The following is a 22065-nucleotide window of genomic DNA, read 5'->3' as shown; positions in this document are numbered from 1 at the left end:
TGAAAGTGTCTTCTGTCTGAAAGGTTGTTGGGTCCAAGTCCAGTTTTAAGATCTAGAACCCTAAGGAGGGAAAGCAGAGGCCTTGAAGTGGTCTGTCAACAGTTATCACCCAATCAACAAACTGAACAGGTGCAAAGGGACCTGGCTATTGTCTTCCCCACTATGGTGAAATGGACTGCATTTGCATTTGCATCTTAGTAATTATTTCTAATTTTGCTTATGTGCATATAAATTACCACATGCGAGTTTTATGCAAATCTGTGTCTTTTTCTTTTTCTTCTCTTTTTTTGGTGAGACATTTCATCTTTTTGGGAAACATGTGAAGATCATGCTCGGAAACTGAGATGAAAGAACAGGCCTCAGAAATGCAAATCGTGTTACTTTCTGATATTTACACATAACTAGGAGTATAGGCTTCAGAACTACTTGGCAGTGTTCCTTCTATACCTATATGTAGGCTGTTTTCTTTTATCATTTTCTTTAAGGGGTGGTTTTAAAAAACCGGGGAAAAAACCTAGTAATCACAATTTCTGGCTTTCAAGTCCTTAGGAAATATGGCACCATCCCATGAAGAAGGTCATTGAGGGCTTTTGAGATGTGAGAGTATTCTGAAGATGGATTAATGGCAAAGACAAATGATGATTTTTATTTCAACTGAAGTTTCGGTGGGCTTTCTTTACGGGGGTAGGGTTAATAAACCACACTTGACACAGAATATTGTAAATTCCTGCAAAAACAGCATTGCTTTAAAGTTCTGTGAAGGATCAAAAAGAGTGGGATCTCCATTATTGTTGTTATTTTATGCCCTGGAAAAGGAAAGTGTATTTGGGGTTGCGTGTGTGTGTATATATATATATATATATATATATATATATATATAACCTCCAGGAAACGGCATCTTTGTCTTTTGTCTTTCCTCCCTTCTCTTTGTGGTCCAGAGACAGTTCGCTGACTGACTCCTTCAGAAAAGAGATCAGTGAAATTGTCAGTTGATTACTTCTCCTTGATTAGCATTTATAAGAGCCCTGTGATACATTATTTGCATTCCTATTTAGCCGTGATTTTGTGGGGCAGCAATGATTAAACTTGTCACGGGGTCTGATTGACAGGGTCAGATCTTCACTTTCTACTCTTTTGAAATTAAAAACAAATGTGTCAGCTCTCTTCATGGGCAGTAGCGCTGTGAAGCTTGCTCGCCTTGTCATCAGAGATAGGTCAGGAATGTTTTAATTTTAGGGATGGATTCTGCTTGTCAGTGTAGGATGTGACGGCGTGTAGTTCTGGAGATGAGATGTGAAGGGTGTAAAACAAAGAATGGGAAGAACAAAGACAAAGACACTCACATTATTAGACAGATTTAATTAGTCTGAATGGATATTATGCTAGATGAAGCAGCGAGCTGTGAAATTAACCCTTGATTACGGATCGGCGGATCATGCTCGTAAAGGGAATCAAAAACCTTTGTGAATAAAAGGGAAGGTGTGGTTCTTTCCTGACACCCTCTCCCCCGTCATCCTCACAACTTCTGTTTGGATCCAAAGGGAGGGGGAGCTTTGACGAATCAACCCTGGATGTTAGCATTTTGAAAGCCATGGACGTATTTCTTTCAACCCATTTTGCTCCACAGAACAGGAGAGGCTCAGACCGCAGATCTGAAACTCAGCACTGCAGAAGTGAGCAGGGATCACCTTAGCAGCTACTATATATAGTTCAACTCAGTCCATTCCTACCTAAATCTATGCGCATTTGCAATGCATAGGGAACGGGCAGGTCAGATTTAAGTTTATGATACAGGGAGCGACCCAAGGCTATTAACTTCCTAAGAGCTTTGCTATTGACTGCAGGTAGGATGTGGAGCAGATTTCATGAGCGGCCCTCATTTCAGTAGCCCGGGTGCTCCCTCTCCCTTAAAACCAGAAGCACCTTGTAGAAGATAAAATTTCAGAATGTAAGTGGAGAATTAAGATGGTATTAAGCAATAAAAGGATATGGCTTGGAGAAGGTCAATAAATGTCCAAGAGAGCCTAAAGTAGAGGACATTATCAGAAGGAAAAGTATCATCGTTAAGAGGTTAATAAAGAAGTATTGGGCAAGGAAGCAGTATGGAACAAGCATGGCACAGAGAACGTATTGCACCTTGCAAATGAAATAAGCATCCATTTATCATCATATCATTTCCTTGATTTTATTGCTTTAACTTTTTGTAAACCGCCTTGAAGGTGTGTGGGGTTGTTGTTTTTTACAAACAAGTGGTATAAAAGTTTTATAAAGTATATAAATAATTATCACTTGTTGCACCCGCATTTCAATGCAAGATTGCTGCTAACTTCTAACTGTACCCTACTTCCTAATACAGTGGTACCCTGGGTTACATACGCTTCAGGTTACATACGCTTCAGGTTACAGACTCCGCTAGCCCAGGAATAGTACCTCAGGTTAAGAACTTTGCTTCAGGATGAGAACAGAAATCATGCTCCGGCGGCGCGGCGGCAGCAGCAGGAGGCCCATTAGCTAAAGTGGTGCTTCAGGTTAAGAATACTTTCGGGTTAAGAACGGACCTCCGGAACGAATTAAGTACTTAACCTGAGGTACCACTGTATTGGGTAAGAGACAACAAACTGAAGCTCAATGCAGATAAGACTGAGGCACTGTTAGTGAGCAGTTCCCTAATCCGGATGGATAAGAGGCTGCCTGCTCTTGATGGGAACGAATGGCTCTCTTAACCCTCCCCCAATGTGCTGTTGCCCTCAGCAAGGAGTGTGCACCAGTTGCTCCTCTGAGTAAGTGGCACTAATCCACTGGCAGAGCAGCACTTATCAGGCAGCCTCTGGCTCACTGGTGGATGAAGGTGGGAGTGGGGGGAGCGGTCCACCCCTGGTGCCATCCCGGGGGGGGGGGTGTGCCATCGCAGCCACTGCCCTGGGAAACGCGCCACTTGCCGTGCACCCCCAGGACACATGCCGTGCACCCCCAGGACGCGTGGCGCACCCATGCCCCTGCCTGTTTGCCGCTCTGGGGGCCGGAGCATGTTGCTCTGCCGCTGCTCTGGCTAGCTGGCAAATTAAAGCCTCACAAGGCAATCCTAACCATGTCTACTGTGAAGACCTATTGAATTCATTGGGGCTTACTCGCGGGTAAGTGGAGATCAGCATAGCAGCCTTAGGCTCACAATTGTTTTAAGTGGGGGTTTTTGGTTTTGTTTTTACCATTATCTGCTACAAAAGACAGTACAGTGGTACCTTGGGTTAAGTACTTAATTCATTCCGGAGGTCCATACTTAATCTGAAACTGTTCTTAACCTGAAGCACCACTTTAGCTAATGGAGCCTCCTGCTGCTGCCGCGCCGCCGGAGCAGGATTTTTGTTCTCATCCTGAAGCAAAGTTCTTAACCTGAAGCAATATTTCTGGGTTAGTGGAGTCTGTAACCTGAAGCGTATGTAACCTGAAGCGTATGTAACCCGAGGTACCACTGTATGCAATATACATTTACCCAAGCGACCTACATTCTAAGAAGGATTTAGGTTTATGGCAATGTGTGGACATGGTGAATTAGGTTCAATTTGGCCTAATCTGAGGTAGACACATTTCCCTATCCAAGTTTAATCAGGACAAATACACTAACCTGTTACTTTTGATGAGTGATCACAATCTGAAGCCAAATAAGATGTGATGCTGCTCTGGCATGGGACTTAGAAGATCAGTCAAGATGGAGTCTCTTTGGGATGCTTAACTTTAGGAAAGCCACATCTGCTTTCCAGTGCCTTCCAACGTTACTATCGGGAAACGAGCTAGCAGTTTAAATTAAGTCCCCGTAAAAAAACCCATCATGGGATTTTTAGAAGGACTGATCTTTGGATGCAAAACCTAATATAGTATGAACAGACTTACTTACTTTGAAATAAATGGGTTGGAGAGAATTATAATCTAACCGAACGACAAAATGGCCTTTAGTCTGGGCCATCATTCAGTTATTGGAATAGCTCGATAACAACAAATGTCAGTCTTGCTGAAGTTAATGGGACTGCAATGTCTTAAATCACAACAACTTACCTTTTGTGTGTGTGTGTTGACTTACGTCGTTGAAAAGATGTAGATGGAAAGAACCAAATGCACAAAAGTAGGCTGGGAGATAATGGACAACTTGGTTCCATTCCCAAGGATTTAAGAGGACCCAATGTAGTCCTCATGAGCTGCATAGTAAGAAAGTGTTGTCCCTAAGATGTAGATGCAGAAAGCTGAAGGTTATAGTGGGTATTCATCCTGACTATGAACTGCTAATGATGTATCATATTATATTATTGTATTGTATTGTATTGTATTGTATTATATATATTATATTATATTATATTATATTATATTATATTATATTATATTATATATTATATTATATTATATTATATTATATTATATTATATTATATTATATTATATTATATTATATTATATTATATTATATTATATTATATTATATTATATTATATTATATTATATTATTATATTATATTATATTATATTATATTATATTATTATTATTTCCCTCCCTTGCTCCTGAAGGAGCTCAGGGTGAATAGCAGTACAATCTCTGTACGTGAAAAACATGCTATTCTGATCTTTTTTTTAAGGCATGGCTTTCTCGTTACCACCATTTGAAGGGACACACTTTGTTCTTCACATGAACTACAAAATAAAAACAAACAAACAATGGTTCTTATTGAGTGAGTGAATAAGGTGAAAATATAGAAGAGCAGTGGAGAAGGTGCTTTGCATGCAAAAAGGTCCCAGGTTCATTCCCCTGCATCGCCAGGTAGGGCTGGGAATATTCCATATCTGAAACCCTGGAGAGCTGCCTCCACTCAGTGTAAACAGCGGGTGGCGGTGTGATCTAAACCACTGAGTCTCTTGGGCTTGCCAACCAGAAGGTTGGTGGTTCAAATGTGTGTGACGGGGTGAGCTCCCATTGCTCTGTCCCAGCTCCTGCCAACCTAGCGGTACAAAAGCATACCAGCACGAGTAGATAAATAAGCACTGCTACGGCAGGAAGGTAAACAGTGTTTCTGTGCACTCTGGTGGTTTAGTCATGCTGGCCACATGACCCGGAAAGCTGTCTGCAGACAGGCACTCAGGCTGAAGCAAGACGAGCGTCACACTCCATAGTCAAGTTTGACTGGACTTAACCATCCAGGGGTCCTTTACCTTTACCTTTACCTTTTACCTAAACAATACTGAGCTAGATGAACCAGTGAAGTGACTTGGTATAAGGCAAAACTAAGGTAGATAGGATCGTCTGATACCATATAAAATCTCATCCATGCTTATCTGAGAATCCCAACGGGATTCACTTAGGCATAGACCTGCGTAGGATTATACTGTAAATGCAGCTTGAATGTCCTGGTGAGGAAATGGAAATGGGATGATGATGATGATTTATTATTTATACCCTGCCCATCTGGCTGGGTTTCTCCAGCCACTCTGGGCGGCTTCCAACGGAATATTAAAATACAATAACCTATTAAACATTAAAAGCTTCCCTAAACAGGGCTGCCTTCAGATGTCTTCTAAAAATCTGGTAGTTGTTTTTCCCTTTGACATCTGGTGGGAGGGCGTTCCACAGGGCGGGTGCCACTACCAAGAAGACCCTCTGTCTGGTTCCCTGTAACTTGGCTTCTTGCATTGAGGGAAATGCCAGAAGGCCCTCAGCGCTGGACCTCAGTGTCCGGGCAGAATGATGGGGGTGGAGATGCTCCTTCAGGTATACTGGGCCGAGGCCGTTTAGGGCTTTAAAGGTCAGCACCAACACTTTGAATTGTGCTCGGAAACATACTGGGACTTCTAGTGGAGGGCTAATGCTAGGCACTAAATAGTGAGGAGAGCAGGGCGGTGACTGTCAAAGTTTCCACTTGGGTGCCAAGGAAGGCAGCCAGTCTTCAGCTGAGCTCATGGAAAGCAGCAGCCAGAGAATTATAATTCCATGGTTGGTGGAGCTCCTACGGTTCACTGCTCACAGCTCAGCTCACTGATTTTCCTATGAGGTCATGGTGGATAGGCCTTATCCAGGGCTAGGGGAGAAATTTGATTCAGTTCACTTTTAAAGGTGAACCTACTTTGAAAACAATGTGTGAACTGAAACAGTGTCATCCTCCAAAAAATTCACAATTCTCCAAATTTTGCATTTCGGTCCTCCAGCCAGGTAATGACACACACAAAAAATGCATATACTGAGGTAGATTGTACATAAAAATGCATATATTAGTGAAAGTAACATGCAAAAAAATGCATATGCAGTATTGGGGAAAATATAAAATGTGTATATTAGGAGAAATTTGTGCTGCGTGCTTGTGAATTTTCATGAGTACCTTTTTTAAAAGGAAGAAAAGAAATGCAGACTGATGTGAAAATGTGGAGAAATGAATTTAAGATTGGGAGGAAATGGGAAACGGGGAGAAAGCAAAACTCATCGATTCACACATTCCTAGCTTGATCTGCTCCTACCAGCAATCCTAGGCTGTAGCCCCCTCCTCTGGTTCTACCGCTGTTCTGGAAATCTCCCCTGTGTTTTTTCGACCGGTTGCTATCAGTTAAAGAGAAAAGAAAAGACATTCAAAATTACCAACAGGGAGAGAAAATTTCAGTTGCTTTCTCATAAGTGGAGTTTCTAAGATTCTTGGGGAGGGAGAAATCATGTGCTTTAAATGTGTGGTGCAGACACAGCCGCTATTGAACTTTATTCTGGCACAGGAAATGCACGCATTTTAGGTGGCAGTTTACCCCTTTTCACTGTTGTGCTTTAATGATGGCAGCGTTCCTTAATAGCAGCTTTAGTAGCTCCTATTGCTGCAAGGAGTAAGTAGTCACCATATGCAATAAGTTGCTGCTATTGCTATAATTAGCAGTAAGTAGAGATTGGCAGCTCCAGAACTGACCCAGAATGGATTGTATTTCAGGCATGCTTACATCAGTGTTGATGCTCACATGGTTTGAGAAATTGCTGTGATGTGGGGGGGGGGGGTGGATCATCCAATCCCTGGAGTATCCATCAGCATATGAAAGAAAAAAATGTATCTACTGCCTGTCCTGAATATTCAGGAAATTCAGTTCATCATGCAGGGTATCTTTGGTCCTCAGATCCAAGTCAGACTCATTGCTTATGCTCAGAGCTCTCGATCCTTGTTTTGTTTTTAGCTCCTCTATCCCGTCTTCTTCCCCCCTCCCACCCCCCACCCCAAATGAAATTCGTTCCTATGCTAGCTTAGCATGTCAGCTTGTAAGTCTATAAAACAGTTTTCTACCAGCTGGAGGTCTAACATGCTACATGAATACATAACAGTGCCTAACCAAGAAGGTTTGTAATTCAGTAATTAGCTGTAATTAATGAACACAAAGTGAAGACTCATTTACAGTTTAAATTATCACATTAGCTCCTGTCACCCTCTATGTACACAAAACAGCAGGAATTCAATTATTTTTATTCTTCGGAGCTAATTTAAAATTTAAGGAATGCCATTACATGAAATAATAGGTAGGAAATGTAATAGAAATCACTGGGAACAGTTGGCCAACCATAGAATAGGAGTGTGTGTGTGTGTGTGTGTGTGTGCTGGCAGCGAGGGGGGGTGCTATCAGTGACGATTTGGAAATGTTTGCATGGTCTCTGTGGTTTTTTCCTGTCTTGTTTTTCAAGCATCTGAAGGGTTAGCATCCCGCCTTTCTTTGGCGTATTTAAAATGAAAACGAGCTTGGGGGCTGCTGACTCTTTGTAGCAAGACTAGTCGTTAAGCGTAATTGTAGAAGCGGTTGATACAGATAATGCTGTTGATAGTAACAAGATGACAGCGGGGAAATGCTCCCGACATTATATTTAATGGGGCTGAGCCAATGGTATCTGCGCAGCCTCTCCTTGTACGATTCGCCAATCTCGACTAGCAAAACTTCAGTCTTAGCAGAGCTTAAGTGACTGCCGTTTTGCAATCTGCCTCTAGTTTTTGTACACGCATCTGGAGTTTATGGGGGGGGGCGTGCCTTTCCCTTTTTATTTTATTTTATTTATTTATTTTGCTTTTAAGCACATCAGTTTGCATATACCCCTGTTGCATGCGCTGCCTATGTGGGAGCCCAGTTTAGCAAAATAGAAATAAATCCAGACACCCTCGATACTAGTTCAGAAGCTCCTGCACTCATCTGAATTACCACCCTGTTTTCCTCCATCTTGATTTCAGAGCCCAACGCTGCCTTATTTATTTATTTGTCTGCTTGTTTCAGCCTGAGCAGGAGGCCACATGGCCCATTTTTTCGTGGGTGATCAGCTACTGAGTTGTGCATTTTCTGTAGACAAAGGGGCGGAGGTGACAAGGCAGAGGGAGGGGGTAGAATGGGGACTCTATTGGTGAAATGTTGCCGTAATTAATGAAACCTGCCAGTAATTGGGAAGGTGTAAGGCTCTGCAATATGGTAATGATTGTCATCCGTTCCGTATGGCATGCTCTCTGCCGCCACACGCCACGCCGCCAAACTCCCCTCTCAAACAATCCCTCATCATCTCTGGGATCTCGGATACTTAGCCATGCAAATCTTCCTGACAAGCCTCTATGTCTTTGTCTCCCTAACTGGACAGTATAGAGTTGTTTATGGATATTGAAGGCATTTAGGCCTCAGTTGGAGGTTGTTCAAAAATCGTTAGCAAAGTTGCCTTCACAGCATTGTCAAATATTTATCCCTGGTTTCAGCAGCGGCCCTCCCACCCTCTTGTGACAAAATCAGCAATAGATTGCCTGATCTGGAGCTGACCGTGCCATCAATTCACTGCACACAGGGACACGTGTACACATGTATTATCCGAATCCTATTTTACCATCAATCTTACACAGAAATAACTTGAACAGGACTGTTGAAATGAGATTTGAAGGTAGGCTTCCACTTCAGAACTGAACATTTGCTTCTCTTATGGGCTGATGGAGGTCCACCTGGCCACCCACACTGCCTGACCTCAGTGGTGGACCTCAGTGGACTCTGATGCCTAGTAGGTGAAGGCCAAAGGGCAACACCAAGTGAGATCGATGATGTGGGCAGGAAACACCACCTAAAAAGAATCATGGTGTCATAGTGACACCATGTGATTATGTTCCTGATACCAGATTTGAATGAGATTTTATTGTGACTATCTTTCATAATGTGCTGGCTTCAGGCACCAGGTCCTTTGGCATACCAAGTCTGTAATACAAAGATATCTGAAACAGTGACATGAAGGCTGCCAACATCAACCCCACCAACGTGGGAATCCTTTGCAGGCATCTGCAGTGCCTGAAGAAAGACAATCAGGTTGTGCATCCATAGCAGTGACCAGAGGAGGAATGACCACTGGGAGGAGCACAGGGAGAAGAGATGTCATAGTGCATCTACAGCAGCGCAACCAGATGTCTTCATCTGCCCCAGCCTCAACAAAACATGTCTCTCCCATATCGGCCTCTACCGCCACAGCGGGTGATGCAACCTTCTAATGGTTTCCCTTAAGCCCTAATGCACACCCACCTATTGTCTCCCAAAGCAGACAGAGGCCAACAACAAACTTTTGTAAGTTGCTTTGAGAGTCTCTTGGGGCTATGAAACAGGATATAAGTACACTCAACATAAATAATAATACTTAATCTGCTACCAAACTCTAAATCCAAACTCTTCTTCTACCTTAGTAGCTTCACACACACACACACACACACACACACACACGGATAATCTTCTGCTGGGGAAGAAATGGAAATCGAAATGTGCCATAATTTTATTTTTAAAATTAATATTGTACAGAATGTCTGTGTTTAAACAATATCAAATATTTTCCAAAAATTGGTTTGTTGTAGGATTCTAAAATAGAATCCCTGTCCTCCTGAGGCACAGAATAAACTAATGTCATATCTGCACCATACATTTAAAGCAGTGTTTACCACATTAAATAGTCATGGCTTCCCCCAAACGAGAGTTATACTTGGAAGAATGTGTGTTTCCCGCGCAACACAGAGAACTACATGCTATAGAAACAACATAGTATGTGCAGGTTTGTAATTCTTCACTTTGATGTGTGGGGGGGCTTTTGATTTATTTTTAACATAATGCCGCTATGGCTGACTAATGTCATGTGAACATGGCTTCAAAAACTAACAGTGGGAGTGCACCCAACGCAGAGTAAGCAGCAATGTGAACTCCCCCCCCCAAAAAAAATATTCCTGGCCTGTTTTCCATCGCCATCATGCCTGAGAAGATACATTCATTTACAGTGAAGGCAAAAACAGGTTAGGGAAGTGTGAGCGATTTTCAGTAGGAAAACAGAACAAGAAAAAGCCTCTTTCTGCCTGTGCTGGTCTTCGCTTCAAACTGTAGCTGCAATAGCAGCAGTGTGTACGTGAGTTTGAACAGAGAATACAGTAGATAACAGGGAGGAAATTATGGGTAAATGCATAAAATATTGTTCTGCTGTGGGAGAGGTACTTGGCAGGCACTCTCCCATTCAAGGTGAGCGATAGGCAGACTTAAATAAATAAATAAATAAATAATTGTCAACCATATAACACTGACACAGAACACACACCAAATGTAGTCTCCTCACCAACTTCATGATTACACAAAGTTGGTGTGTCTGCGTTACAGTTACCAATTTTGTCTCAGGGCTTTCTTTTTGCTTAATGAAAGGAGATCTCCTTGTTTCTCCTGTGGTTCAGCAGGCAAATGGAAGCCTATAACTGAAGACAGCCACTTAACTTGCTTCAATCCCAGATGTGATTGCCTGATCAAGGGGTTAATCAAAGGCCTGAAGCAAATTGAAAAGAAGGAAAAGGAACTCGGGAATAATTAGGGACTCCTCCTGACTCAGCCACGCTTTTATCTCAGAGTTGCTGCAGACGTGTTGATAAGCAGAGAAGGCATGGTGTAAGGAGTGCAGTTGACTAGAACTTCCTGGACCACGCTTCTCCATCACAGGGAGATCTTTCACATCTATCCCAGCTGGGAAACACGTTAGTGACGTGGGGAATGCCATGCAGTGGTGGAGCTTCATGCTCTGGTACCAGGGGGGTGGAGAGCAGGCGGGGGTAGGGCTGGCACTCTACTGGGATCGCGCTGCCAGGGGTGGTGCACTCCCGCCACACTCCTCTTCCTCCGCCAGTGATGCCATGCACATCCCTCCACAGATGAGAGCTCTCTAGACTTGTCCACACCAAAGGGGGGGACTGTTTTCAGACTGAGAGCCACTTTCTGGCTCACCTTCCTGTAGTCACATGTCAGTGGTGGGCGGGGCAGAGACAAAAGCGGGTGGAGCAAAAATGTATTGCTCCCCCGCCTTTGTACAGCTTCTCCATGATTTCAGGGAGAAGATCTCTCCCCCACCCTACCTGGAGATGCCAGGAACTGAAGCAGGTGCTTTGCCACTGAGCTAAGGCCCTTCTCAAAAGGCCAAAAGCGCCCCCCCTCCAATGTAATGTATAAGGCACAAAATCAGGTTCACAACAATGCTATGCATTTAAAGCACTCTAACTATTATACCACTTCAATAGTCATTGCTTCCTAATAGATACCTTCCAAATAACTGAAATCTGAATGTTTCTGTGGCAGGGAGTTGCACTAAAATCTCCCTTTTAGGAACTAGGATCTAATTTTAATCCAAATTAGGTATAATGTATTCATTTGCACCAACCTAAATATTAAAAAAATAAACAAAATAAAATAGTCATTACTTCCCTTAAAGAATTGTGCGAAATGTAGTTTGTTAAGGGTACTGACAGATGAATTAAAACAACAACAAAAGGAATGAGAGCTGATTTTTTTAAAGCATACAAACAAACATGAGATCTGGGTCACATCATCTATACTACACATTTAAAGCATTCTCTTTTTTAACCTGACTGTAAGAGTCATGACTATAATAGTCATGGCTTCCCCAATGGATCCTGGAAGCTATAGTCTCTTGGGAATTACAGCTCTGTGAGGGGCCTCCTGGCAACTATCCTCATGCTTAAGAAACTACAGTTCCCAGGATTCCCTGAGGGAAGTTTTAACTGCTAAAGTGGTATAAGAGTGCTTTAAATGTATAGATGTGATGGAGGGGGCATGTCCAGTTGTCCCACACAGAGCGCTGAGCTGAGGGGGTGCTTTCCCACCTCCTTCTCAAAAAAGACATGCTGGGCTTTGGGAAGGAGACGGGAGGGCTCTGGGACCCTGCCAGAGCCTTATACCTCCTTCCTAAAGCCCAGTGCCTCGTTTAGCTGGTTTTGTTCAAGGGTTGAGCAGTGGGTGGGTGTGTCAAATTTTGGTTTTCCACAGGGTGCCATATTACCAACATCCACTCCAGGAGAGGGAGCCACAATGCCGTGGTGAGGGAGAGAGGAGCCCCATTGCCTACAGAAACCATCCTTGATTTGCTTGACCAGGAAAGGTCACAGTGGTTAGTGGACTTCTCAGTGCCCCCTCTTGAAAGTAGCAGCAGAAGGCCTTTTGGTGGGGCCAGGTGTGTGCAGTTTAATGTATCAGATCTGCTTGCCGCTGCAACAGTCTCTCTCTCTCTCTCTCTCTCTCTCTCTCTCTCTCTCTCTCTCTGATGCCGGATACAAACTGCTGTGCAGAGTAATTGCCAAATGCTTACATCAATGCATAAATAAGACAAATAAATTTATTTACATTATTCATATTTTCTGTGCTTTCCTGCTCTTTTATTTATGCCTTAAACAACAGTTACAGTAAATATAACAATAAAAAAAGAGTGCCTGCAGCAGGCCGGATGATGATCAAAAAGCTCTGATATAGAGCAATTCATGTTTCTTCTTTACAATCGCTAACGAATCTTAACTTGAGCCGTGTTACGTTCCCATGTGAGTGATAAGCAATGATTTATTAGGAAGTGTCACGAAATCGGAATGCCGTACAGTGAGAAATGAGTGAGTGGGAAACGCGTTCCCAGTTTCCCAGTCTCATTACTCAAAGATGCAGAGTCCCTTTTCCTAGCCTAATTTCACCAGAGATTTTCTTAAAGGCCCTTGCTTTACAAGAGGAGGGGGAGGGGAATCAACAACCAAGGCTTGCAGAGAAATGCCTGACCCTGACATAGCCTTGCTGTCTGTTGTCTGTGCCATTATTATGAGGTACGGGGAGCCCTCACAAGGGCAACCCATGCTACTTACATGAACAATGTGATATGTGATCCAGGATGTTACAGATCTCAGCTTAGAATAACTTATTTTAAAGTTATTTATGTATGCATTTAGAGCTGTATCTGACATCATTGGTCCACAAGTGCTAGCAGATGGGTGGGTTTTAAATTGTGCAACAGAGGAACCCAATGCAACAGCTGCATTAGCTGGAACTTGCTGCACAACAAATTGCACAATCTATTGTGCAACCAAGTTGCCAGCAGCGGGCTTACTGCTAGCACAAAACCTGTTGCCTGGAGAACAGCGTTATCTCTGCTTGACTTTAACTTAGTGGTACATTGAATACAATTCATAGTATATTTTGTATCTTGTTTTCATCCATAATGGAACTCAAAAGGTCATTTCCAGGGGGCCTCCGATTCACGTACTGACCAGACTGAATCTTGCTTAGCATCAAGCACATCGGTTTGTCCTCAGCATGCGCACGGTCGCAATGGAATATTGAGGGGACCTGGCCCCCTCCTTGAAAATTTGGGGGGCCTCGGCCCCTGCCCCCACTAGATGGCACCCTTGCTTAGCATCATATGACCTGATTTGCATGCAATTTGCATGCAAAGGATGTGCTCTGTCGCTGAGTTATGATCCCTCTAAGCAATTCATAGAGGGCATATCTATTGATGACTATTAGCCATGATCACTGAAGTGCATATGAGTGTGTGCCAGGGATGGTCACCAACTTGCATGGCTTTAAAGGTGGATCAGACAGTTTTACAGAGGATAAGGCTATTGAAAACTGATAGCCATGATGGCTTTCCTCTTGTCTCCATGGTGAGAGGCAGTATGCTTCTGAATGGCAATTCCTGAGAACCTCAAGACACTTGTGCTCAGGTCCGGCTTGTGAGTTTCCTACATGCATCTGGTTGGCCACTGTGAGAACTGGGCGCTGGACTGGATGGGTCTTTGGCCTGATCCAGCAAGACACTTCTTATGCTCTTGTGTTGTGCGTCTCCGTATGGAAGGGCTGTATGGCATATATAAAGAGAGAGGGAGGCAGAAATAGAGAGATACTGCTGCTGTTTGTCTGCTGATGTCCTGATATGGGGTTCCTCTGCCTTTAAGAGTTGCACAGGAGGGCAGATGTTCACAGGAGAGGCTCGACTCATCATCATGATGGTTGAAATCACAACCACTGAATTTTTGCCCCCACACGGCTCTTAAAAGGCAAGTACGCCTGCTTTGTTTTGAATCTGGCAATCTTGTCTGTCCCCAAGCTAAAGTGGGGACAGCCCCGTGGCAGGAAGCTGGCAGAAGTGCATCTTCTCCTTCCATTTTCCTGATGAACTTCCGTGTGCCATTTTAGCCTTGCAAAACACAGTTTCCCATTGGCAATGCCAGCTTCTCCTTCTCCAAAGAAAAGTTGCTATGATGTTTCACTTGTCAGCAGTGAGCAAAGAAACTTTCACAGCATCATGAAAAGGAACTGAAAGAAGAAATAATTTTTTAAAAAAGCTTGGTGGAGACTTATTGATTTTATATACTCCTGACCATGGGCATAGCCAGGGTTTGTGGTGGAGGCAGGATTCATGTTGGGAGGGGCAGAACCTCAGTTGGTTAAGTATTTTATTATTATTATTCACTTGAATGGGGGGGCAGCTGTCCCCCTTTTCCCCCCTCTCCACAGTTTACACAGAAAGAAAAACACTGCCAGCTCCCACTGATGAAACGTTGAGTTCTGGAAGCCAATAGGTGACAATCTGCGTCACAGTAATGAAACCAATCTTTTCACATGTTGGTTAGAACTTGCAAGGGTTCCATTTGGAGAATAGCCTCTACCCAAGGCGCCATGGACTTCAAAGAAGCACAAACTCAGGACGAGAGGGAGAAATGAGCTAAGACAGGGGTCGGCAACCTAAGGCCCATGGGCCACAAGCGGCCCATGAGGGTTGTTTAACTCGCCCATGGACCCCCACCACCCCCTTGGTCGGCTCCCATGTGCTGCACTAAACCGGTGCGGAGCAGAGCGGGGACTGCCTTCCACGATGCTGGTCAGCTTCCCATTGGCTGCAGGAAGGTCCTGCAGCCAATAGGAAGTTGTGCATGCCTCCTCTGCACCAGAAGGAGCACCAGAAACAGTGTTTGTGCACACACTTCGGCCCACCATGGTGTCTGCGAGACCGTGAACTGGCCCAAGTCACAAAAACTTTGCCGACCCCTGAGCTAAGAGGTAGGTACGTTTGGCAAACCCTCACCGTGATCAACCATGATTGGAAGACAATCTTACTCAGCTACAAGTGATTGCCAAAGAAGAAGAACCAGCTGCGTGTGTGTGATTAGAGGTCATTAAACTCATTAATAAAAGAAAAATGGGTTGTGTTTGTGTTGTGAGCAACCTAGGAGAGCTGGATGCAAACCATTGTGGCTCTCATATGCAAGCATATTTATTCAGAATCTCATTCTCTGAATGAGAACCAAACAACACTGAACTGAAATGCAATGCCCACCATTCAGAACGATACAGAACGCATCCCTCGTCTTTTTCTATATTCCAGTCGCTACTTACTAGCTAATTTGCATGATATGTTGAGATGGTGGTTCTTAAGTGCACAGCTCATTACTTAATTGTTACGACTGACAGGTACTGTGATCGCCTGATAAGGAAGTTCAACAAAAGAGCTGAGCTGCAGTCATCGTTTCACCTAACCAAGCTACAATGTGATGGCTGCAATTATTACATGTTAAACAGCACCATGTGAACCAGCGCTTAGCATCCTCACTGGTGAAAGAGGGGCTAACTGCCCCATAGAAAATATTTTCAGGATCAATCAGCAGGTGGCTTGGAAATGGCATTCAGAGTGAGAGAGGAGTTCACATTCAACGCCAGCACAGGGCAGCTGCTGGCAGGCCCCTTTGTGCCAGCAAAGCTCACTAATGGTGCCCACTATATGGCCCCTTACAATGACCATTTGTGTGACCTTTTGCACCTAGTGAGAGACGCAAACTGGGAGTAGGGAGCAGAGCTAGCCTACCAGGTGGCTGCACATCCATCTTCACCTGTTGTTTCAAGACGGTTGAGCACAAAAATGGCGGCATGGTCAAAAAGACCTGCCTCCCAGTACACCAAATGCAGCTGCAGGAACCCAGGGAAGGGCCTCATCAGACCTGCAAAAGCAGCGGTGCCCCATCTGGGTGTTATTGCTCTGGTGGGGGGGCAGTGGGAGAGGTAAGGCAGTGTGGAGAGGTAAGGGAGAGGCAGGAAGGCACTGGAGGGGTTAATAACAACAACAACAACAACAACAACAACAACAACAACAACATTTATTATTAGTTATACCCTGCCCATCTGGCTGGGTTTCCCCAGCCACTCTGGGCGGCTTCCAACAGAATATTAAAATACAATAGTCTATTAAACTTTAAAAGCTTCCCTAAATAGGGCTGCCTTCAGATGTCTTCTAAAAGTCTGGTAGTTGTTTTTCTCTTTGACATCTGATGGGAGGGCGTTCCACAGGGCAGGCACCACTACCGAGAAGGCCCTCTGCCTGGTTCCCTGTAACTTGGCTTCTTGCAGCAAGAGAACTGCCAGAAGGCCCTCAGAGCTGGACCTCAGTGTCAGGGCAGAACGATGGGGGTGGAGATGCTCCTTCAGGTATACTGAACCGAGGCCATTTAGAGCTTTAAAGGTCAGCACCAACACTTTGAATAGTGCTCAGAAATGTACTGGGAGCCAGTGTGGTCTCAGCGGCTGCTCCCAGTCACCAGTCTAGCTGCCGCATTCTGGATTAGTTGTAGTTTCCTGGTCACCTTCAAAGGTAGCCCCATATAGAGCGCATTGCAGTAGTCCAAGCGAGAGATAACTAGAGCATGCAACACTCTGGCGAGACAGTCCGCGGGCAGGTAGGGTCTCAGCCTGCGTACCAGATGGAGCTGATAAACAGCTGCCCTGGACACAGAACTGACCTGTGCCTCCATGGACAGCTGTGAGTCCAGAATGACTCCCAGCCTGCCCACCTGGTCCTTCAGAATGACCACCAGGCTTTGAAAAGCTGGTGCCACTGGGTCCAGTTAATTCATTTTGTTGATGTAATTAAACTAAAATTGGATTTTGAATAAATGGTGCAATTGATTGTTACCGCTTTGAATTTCATTGTGTTGTTTTCTTCCTCAGTGTGTCAAGCAAACCACTACTCTGAATAGTGGGGGTTTTTTATAGGGCAGGAGGCACTGGGGATGAGTTTATGGAACCAATCGAGCAGCAAATGAAAAGTTGGGGAACCATTGTTCTAAAGCATGGGCACGTTCATATGGGAGTAAGCAGTCCTTGAGGTTCTTTGATTTTAAACCATATGGGGCAGTCTTCTTCAACGTGGTGCCCTCCCAATATTTTGGACTACAAGTCCCATCAGCCCCAGCCAGCATAGTGCTGATGGGAATTGTAGTCCAAACCATCGATTGGGCACCAGGTTTGCTGAGGCTGCTAAACAACCTTATAGATACATGTCTATTTGCACTTTTGCTTTCTTATTGAATCCCTCTGGAACAGATGTACCTGGAAACACGTCAGCTCAAAGAAATGCAATTTTTTAAAGAAGCAATTCTGACGTTGTCATTTGCATTGTCATTTTGTTTTGTTTTTAATTATCTCTGATTGCAGGACCAATGCCTTAACCCCCACCCCCGGCTCTCCCGCCCTGACCGCCCACACCTTCTCCGCACGTCGCACCGCGGCTGACATTGAACTTCCAACAACCCGGACTGAGAAGACTGCCAAAAGAATAATAAAAACCTCCAGCTATTCTTCTTCATCCTCACTAACAATTTGGTAATGAAGTATTGATTTCCACTCCCCTGCTTATGGACGATATTAGATTTTCATTGATAAACTGCAGCGAGGCTGTCTGGTCTCCACTGTCCCCTTCTGCTGTCACTAAAACAAAGTACCACTGAAGTAGGATAATGACTGAAAACATTGATGTACTTATTTTGTCAATTTGTAACACTCGACAGGAAGGGGGGGGTGGGAAGTATAATTCTTCATCGTTTAATGTCCAAGCGTGCTCCACAAGATGCAGTCACACTGGAAGGTTTGCTTTTCATGGTAATCTCTGTTTCCTATTTATAACCCCTTTGGGATAGTTTGTCTAAAGGAAATGTTTCAACTCCGAGCAGCTATTAGTAGCGCACCTGGGTTGCCCAATCCAGTCATGGCACTAGGGATCAATACATCACCGTAAGCAGAAGAATTATTAAGTTAAAACAGATCCCGAGCCAAAAAAACTCGGAACAGCGTTAATCTTCCCAGCAAGTTGTTCCAATAGTTGCGGTTAACCCTGTTGTTGCCAAAGATTTGTTGAAAATTGATTGTTCCTCCAGCTCTTTTATTCACATTGTCTTTGCTTTCTTTTTTTTTAATTTAAGCATCGTCATATTTCTGTATTTCAAGGTGTATGCAATGAAACTTTTGCCCTCCAAACAAACGAAAATGAGAAAGGGTGTGTTTTTAACATGTGTATCGACGGCTCAAACCTTTCCCCAGCTTTTATCAATGCAAGAACAAACAGCTCACTTGTTGTCAAGACTATTATGGATACTTAGTAATGCAAAGACCCTAAGAAACACTATCTCCTGTTACCTGTTTTTAAAATTCCAGCTCATTTTCCAAAGGAGCTAAATTGCCTTGAAAAAGAGGCAGAAGGAAACATTCTGTTTAAAAATGGTTCTTTTAACTTTTTTCCCCCCATTAAAACTTTTGAGGTTCCGATTTTAATTTGTGGAATATTCACGTTAATAATGAGATCTAATTAAGACATCCATTAAAAGCCCGTTAAAGTTAATTTAACGTAAAAATTCCAATAGAACTGTATTAGATTTTCTCCATTAAATTAACGTTATGGATTTTTAACGGATGTCTTAATTATATGTTATTATTAACAGGAATACTGTATTACACAGATTAAAATTGGGTTCTATGTCAACTCACGGATAGCTTCCAAGACGTTTTAATGGTGAGCGCTCCCCATCACCCAGTACATTGTTTGTAGGGGTTAAATACAGGCACAAGCTCCTTTTCTCCAGCTAAGCATTTTCTATACAAAGCCAGCCTTTAAGAGACAATCTGTCTGTGCATTTAAAGAATGGGTTTTCATATCCTTAAAGGAGAAATAAGACTGCATTGAGTCATAAATTGCTACTCAAAATATAAAGAGGGGCATACACTAGGCATAAAACTGAAAGTGTTTTGGGGGAGAAAGACAGAATTCTTAGAGGAATAAAAGCAGTACAAGCTAAAGCTAAAATAAAATGGAATCCTGAACAAACATAGGCTGGAATCTGTTTAGTGTTTCCTCCAGTTTCTGAGAACAGAAAAATCTGACATCGGAATTGTCTGAGAAATTTTGACACGATCCCTAAACTCAACATGGAAGCAAGGAGGGGAGGGGGGGGAGAGGAAAAAAAATTCCCTTCTTATTTACCTCCTAGGGAAAGTGTTGCCCTTATGCCACATATAATAGCAAATTGCTTTTTTTATGGCATGCATAACCTAGATGGGAAAAAATATGGCGCTTGAGGGAAGGAGGGGAAAAGTAAATGAAGTTCCAGGAATGTCATTCTGAAGTAATGAGGCATGGACAGAAAATATACCCCTCACATCATCGGATTGAGATGGCAGTCGAAATAGCTTCATTGAAGTGTCAGCACTCATCCATCAATCAATCATCCACAAGGAAAAATAGCGACAGTACAACGGGGCAGCTTTTATGGGATTTACTCATGGGCATAGGGAATAGCAGCTCAAATGTAGTTCTGACATGAAAAGCAAGGTGCTGATATTATTTTTTATGATGGGAGGATCATAAAGTGAATTGAGAACAGTGAGGTCTGTCTTTGCTTAACCTATTCAACTGGAAACAAACGGAGCTCAACTGGAAACGCACAGAGCCTTCGGATGGGTTAAGATTGAAGCATGCAGGCGCTGCGGCAGGCCACCGGCCATTGACAACGAAATTCTATTAAAGCCCAAATCGATGCATTAGTGCTGGGCTCCTCTGAAGCTGTTAAATTGCACCAAGCCCAGCCTGGGATTATTAAATGAAGTTACGTAATGGGTAGCTCTGCAATGCTGTGAGGCCTGGAGGGTGGTGGGGGTGCAGGCGGGCATGGAGAGGGGGGAATGAGAAGCAACACATTTCAGTTTGGGGGAGAAGCGGTGCCCATTTCCAATGCAAAAGGCCTCTCGTCCTCTGATTTTGGAGCCACAAATCTGATTTTGGAGCCACAAAAACCGCTTTACAAGGACTGCCAGCCTGGCTTTGAACGGCACACCAAAACTGAGCCCGTTCTGTTTGTTGCTCAGTATTCCATGAGCAGCTTATTGTGCAGAACGAGGGTTCAATTCAGCAGGGAGATGTTATGAGCAAGCGCCACCGAAACTAATGGGATTTGCACAAGAGCACTTGTATGGAGCCCTGGAGCACAGCAGCTGGCTGAGAGAACGAGCTACAAATCAGGATTCCCTGGCTCAGGTCTCGCCTTTGCCATGAGATCACTAGATGGCCCCCAAGCTGGTCTCCCTTGGCCTCAGTCCCTGCATCAACAAAATGGGGATAATGAAACTGACCTGCTCTATAGGTTTCTTGTAAGGATTACAGCAAGTTAATGTAAGCTATGTGCTTTCAACACTCTAAGGCACTAGATAAATGCCAAGTATTATTGTTATTATTGAATGATTAGCAGCGCTCTCATGTGCAGCCCCTGCTCACTTCCAAAATAACTTCCTGCTGGATTGCACCCTAGATTTGCAAATAGTGGATGTGTTTTAAGAGTGGAAAAATTACCTTCTGCTTAACATCATCAGCCATTTTTAACAGCTCGGACACCAGTTTCTGTCATTTGCAGAGCAATCGTCAATGCAGAAAACCACTGACCTTGTGAAAAGCTCACATGTTGCTTTAGTGGGCATGAAGCTGTCCAGACTGAAATGAACCGGTGGAAACTAGATGCAAAATTCTCTGAAATCTTGGGAGAATCTTTTTAAAATTCCATGGACTCAGGAATTAGGGATCACAGTTCTGCTTATGCTGGTAAACAATGGGCAGATACTTTCAGGTACAGTATTATGTACACCTTTCGCATTGTACTCCAATATGACATTCTGGGTTTATAGCTACTAGGTGTAATTCTCTTTGTGTGGCGGCCCATTTGGCAGCTGGATAATGCCTACTTTTATTTTTTAATTAACTCTATAAAGTTTGTAGTCCTGGTGGCTTCAGAAAATGTTAAGCAGTGTCTAAGAAATTAATAGAACTCCATTTGTTCATTCCACTGCATTGATGGTGGTGAGGCAACAACTGCATACTGCTCCTTCAGGGACAAGACACCATGATTTAATGATCTTGGAACTGGGAAGACCCAAGGTCAAACCCAGGTAACCAAAAAATCTTACTGGGACACCTTGGGCCGATCGTTCTCTTGCAACCAACCTACGTCATAGGATTGTTGAGAAGATATAAAGAGAAGGAACCTTTCACGCTGCCCTGAGCTTCTTGGAGGAAGGATGAGATATCAAAAATGCAATGCAGTAATACATAATAATATTATAAGAAGACTTAAAATATAAGAAGGCTGTATAGGAAGAGAACATGTGATTCCTCCCAGTGCCAGCGTTATCTCAGTTGTTGTTGTTGTTGTTGTTACTACTGCTTAATGCCAAAATAGGTGTTTAAGCAGTTTGCAAGACTAAAAACCAAACATGCAAGCATCAAAATATAAAATCCACAATTAAAGTACGCAATAAAACAATGCCCTTAAAATGTAAACACCCATCTGTAAAATACACAAAGCAAACCCCATTAAAACATTTAAAAATATTTACATCCAAAATTAAAATATGCAGCTCAGGTGGCGAATCACCACACACACTGCTATTCACAGTGGGATCAAAACCTTCATGG

The 22065-nt window shown here is 43.5% G+C and overlaps 1 protein-coding gene across 4 annotated transcripts in view; it reads left to right on the top strand.

Annotated features, from left to right (window-relative positions):
* TSHZ2 (teashirt zinc finger homeobox 2) overlaps positions 1-19431 on the top strand; it is a 330558-nt gene extending 311127 nt beyond the window's left edge. For all 4 annotated transcript variants that reach the window (XR_014512718.1, XM_083446792.1, XM_083446794.1 and 1 more), the window contains one exon: positions 17769-19431. The gene's annotated coding sequence lies outside the window, so the exon portion shown is untranslated. The remainder of the gene's footprint in view (positions 1-17768) is intronic.
* The last annotated feature ends 2634 nt before the right edge of the window (positions 19432-22065 follow it).

This window comes from Podarcis tiliguerta (genome assembly GCF_965153285.1).
Source record: "Podarcis tiliguerta genome assembly, chromosome: 6".
NCBI lineage: Eukaryota > Metazoa > Chordata > Lepidosauria > Squamata > Lacertidae > Podarcis > Podarcis tiliguerta.
The sequence above is the reverse complement of the archived record's forward strand: the minus strand, read 5'-3'. Positions and strand labels throughout refer to the sequence as shown.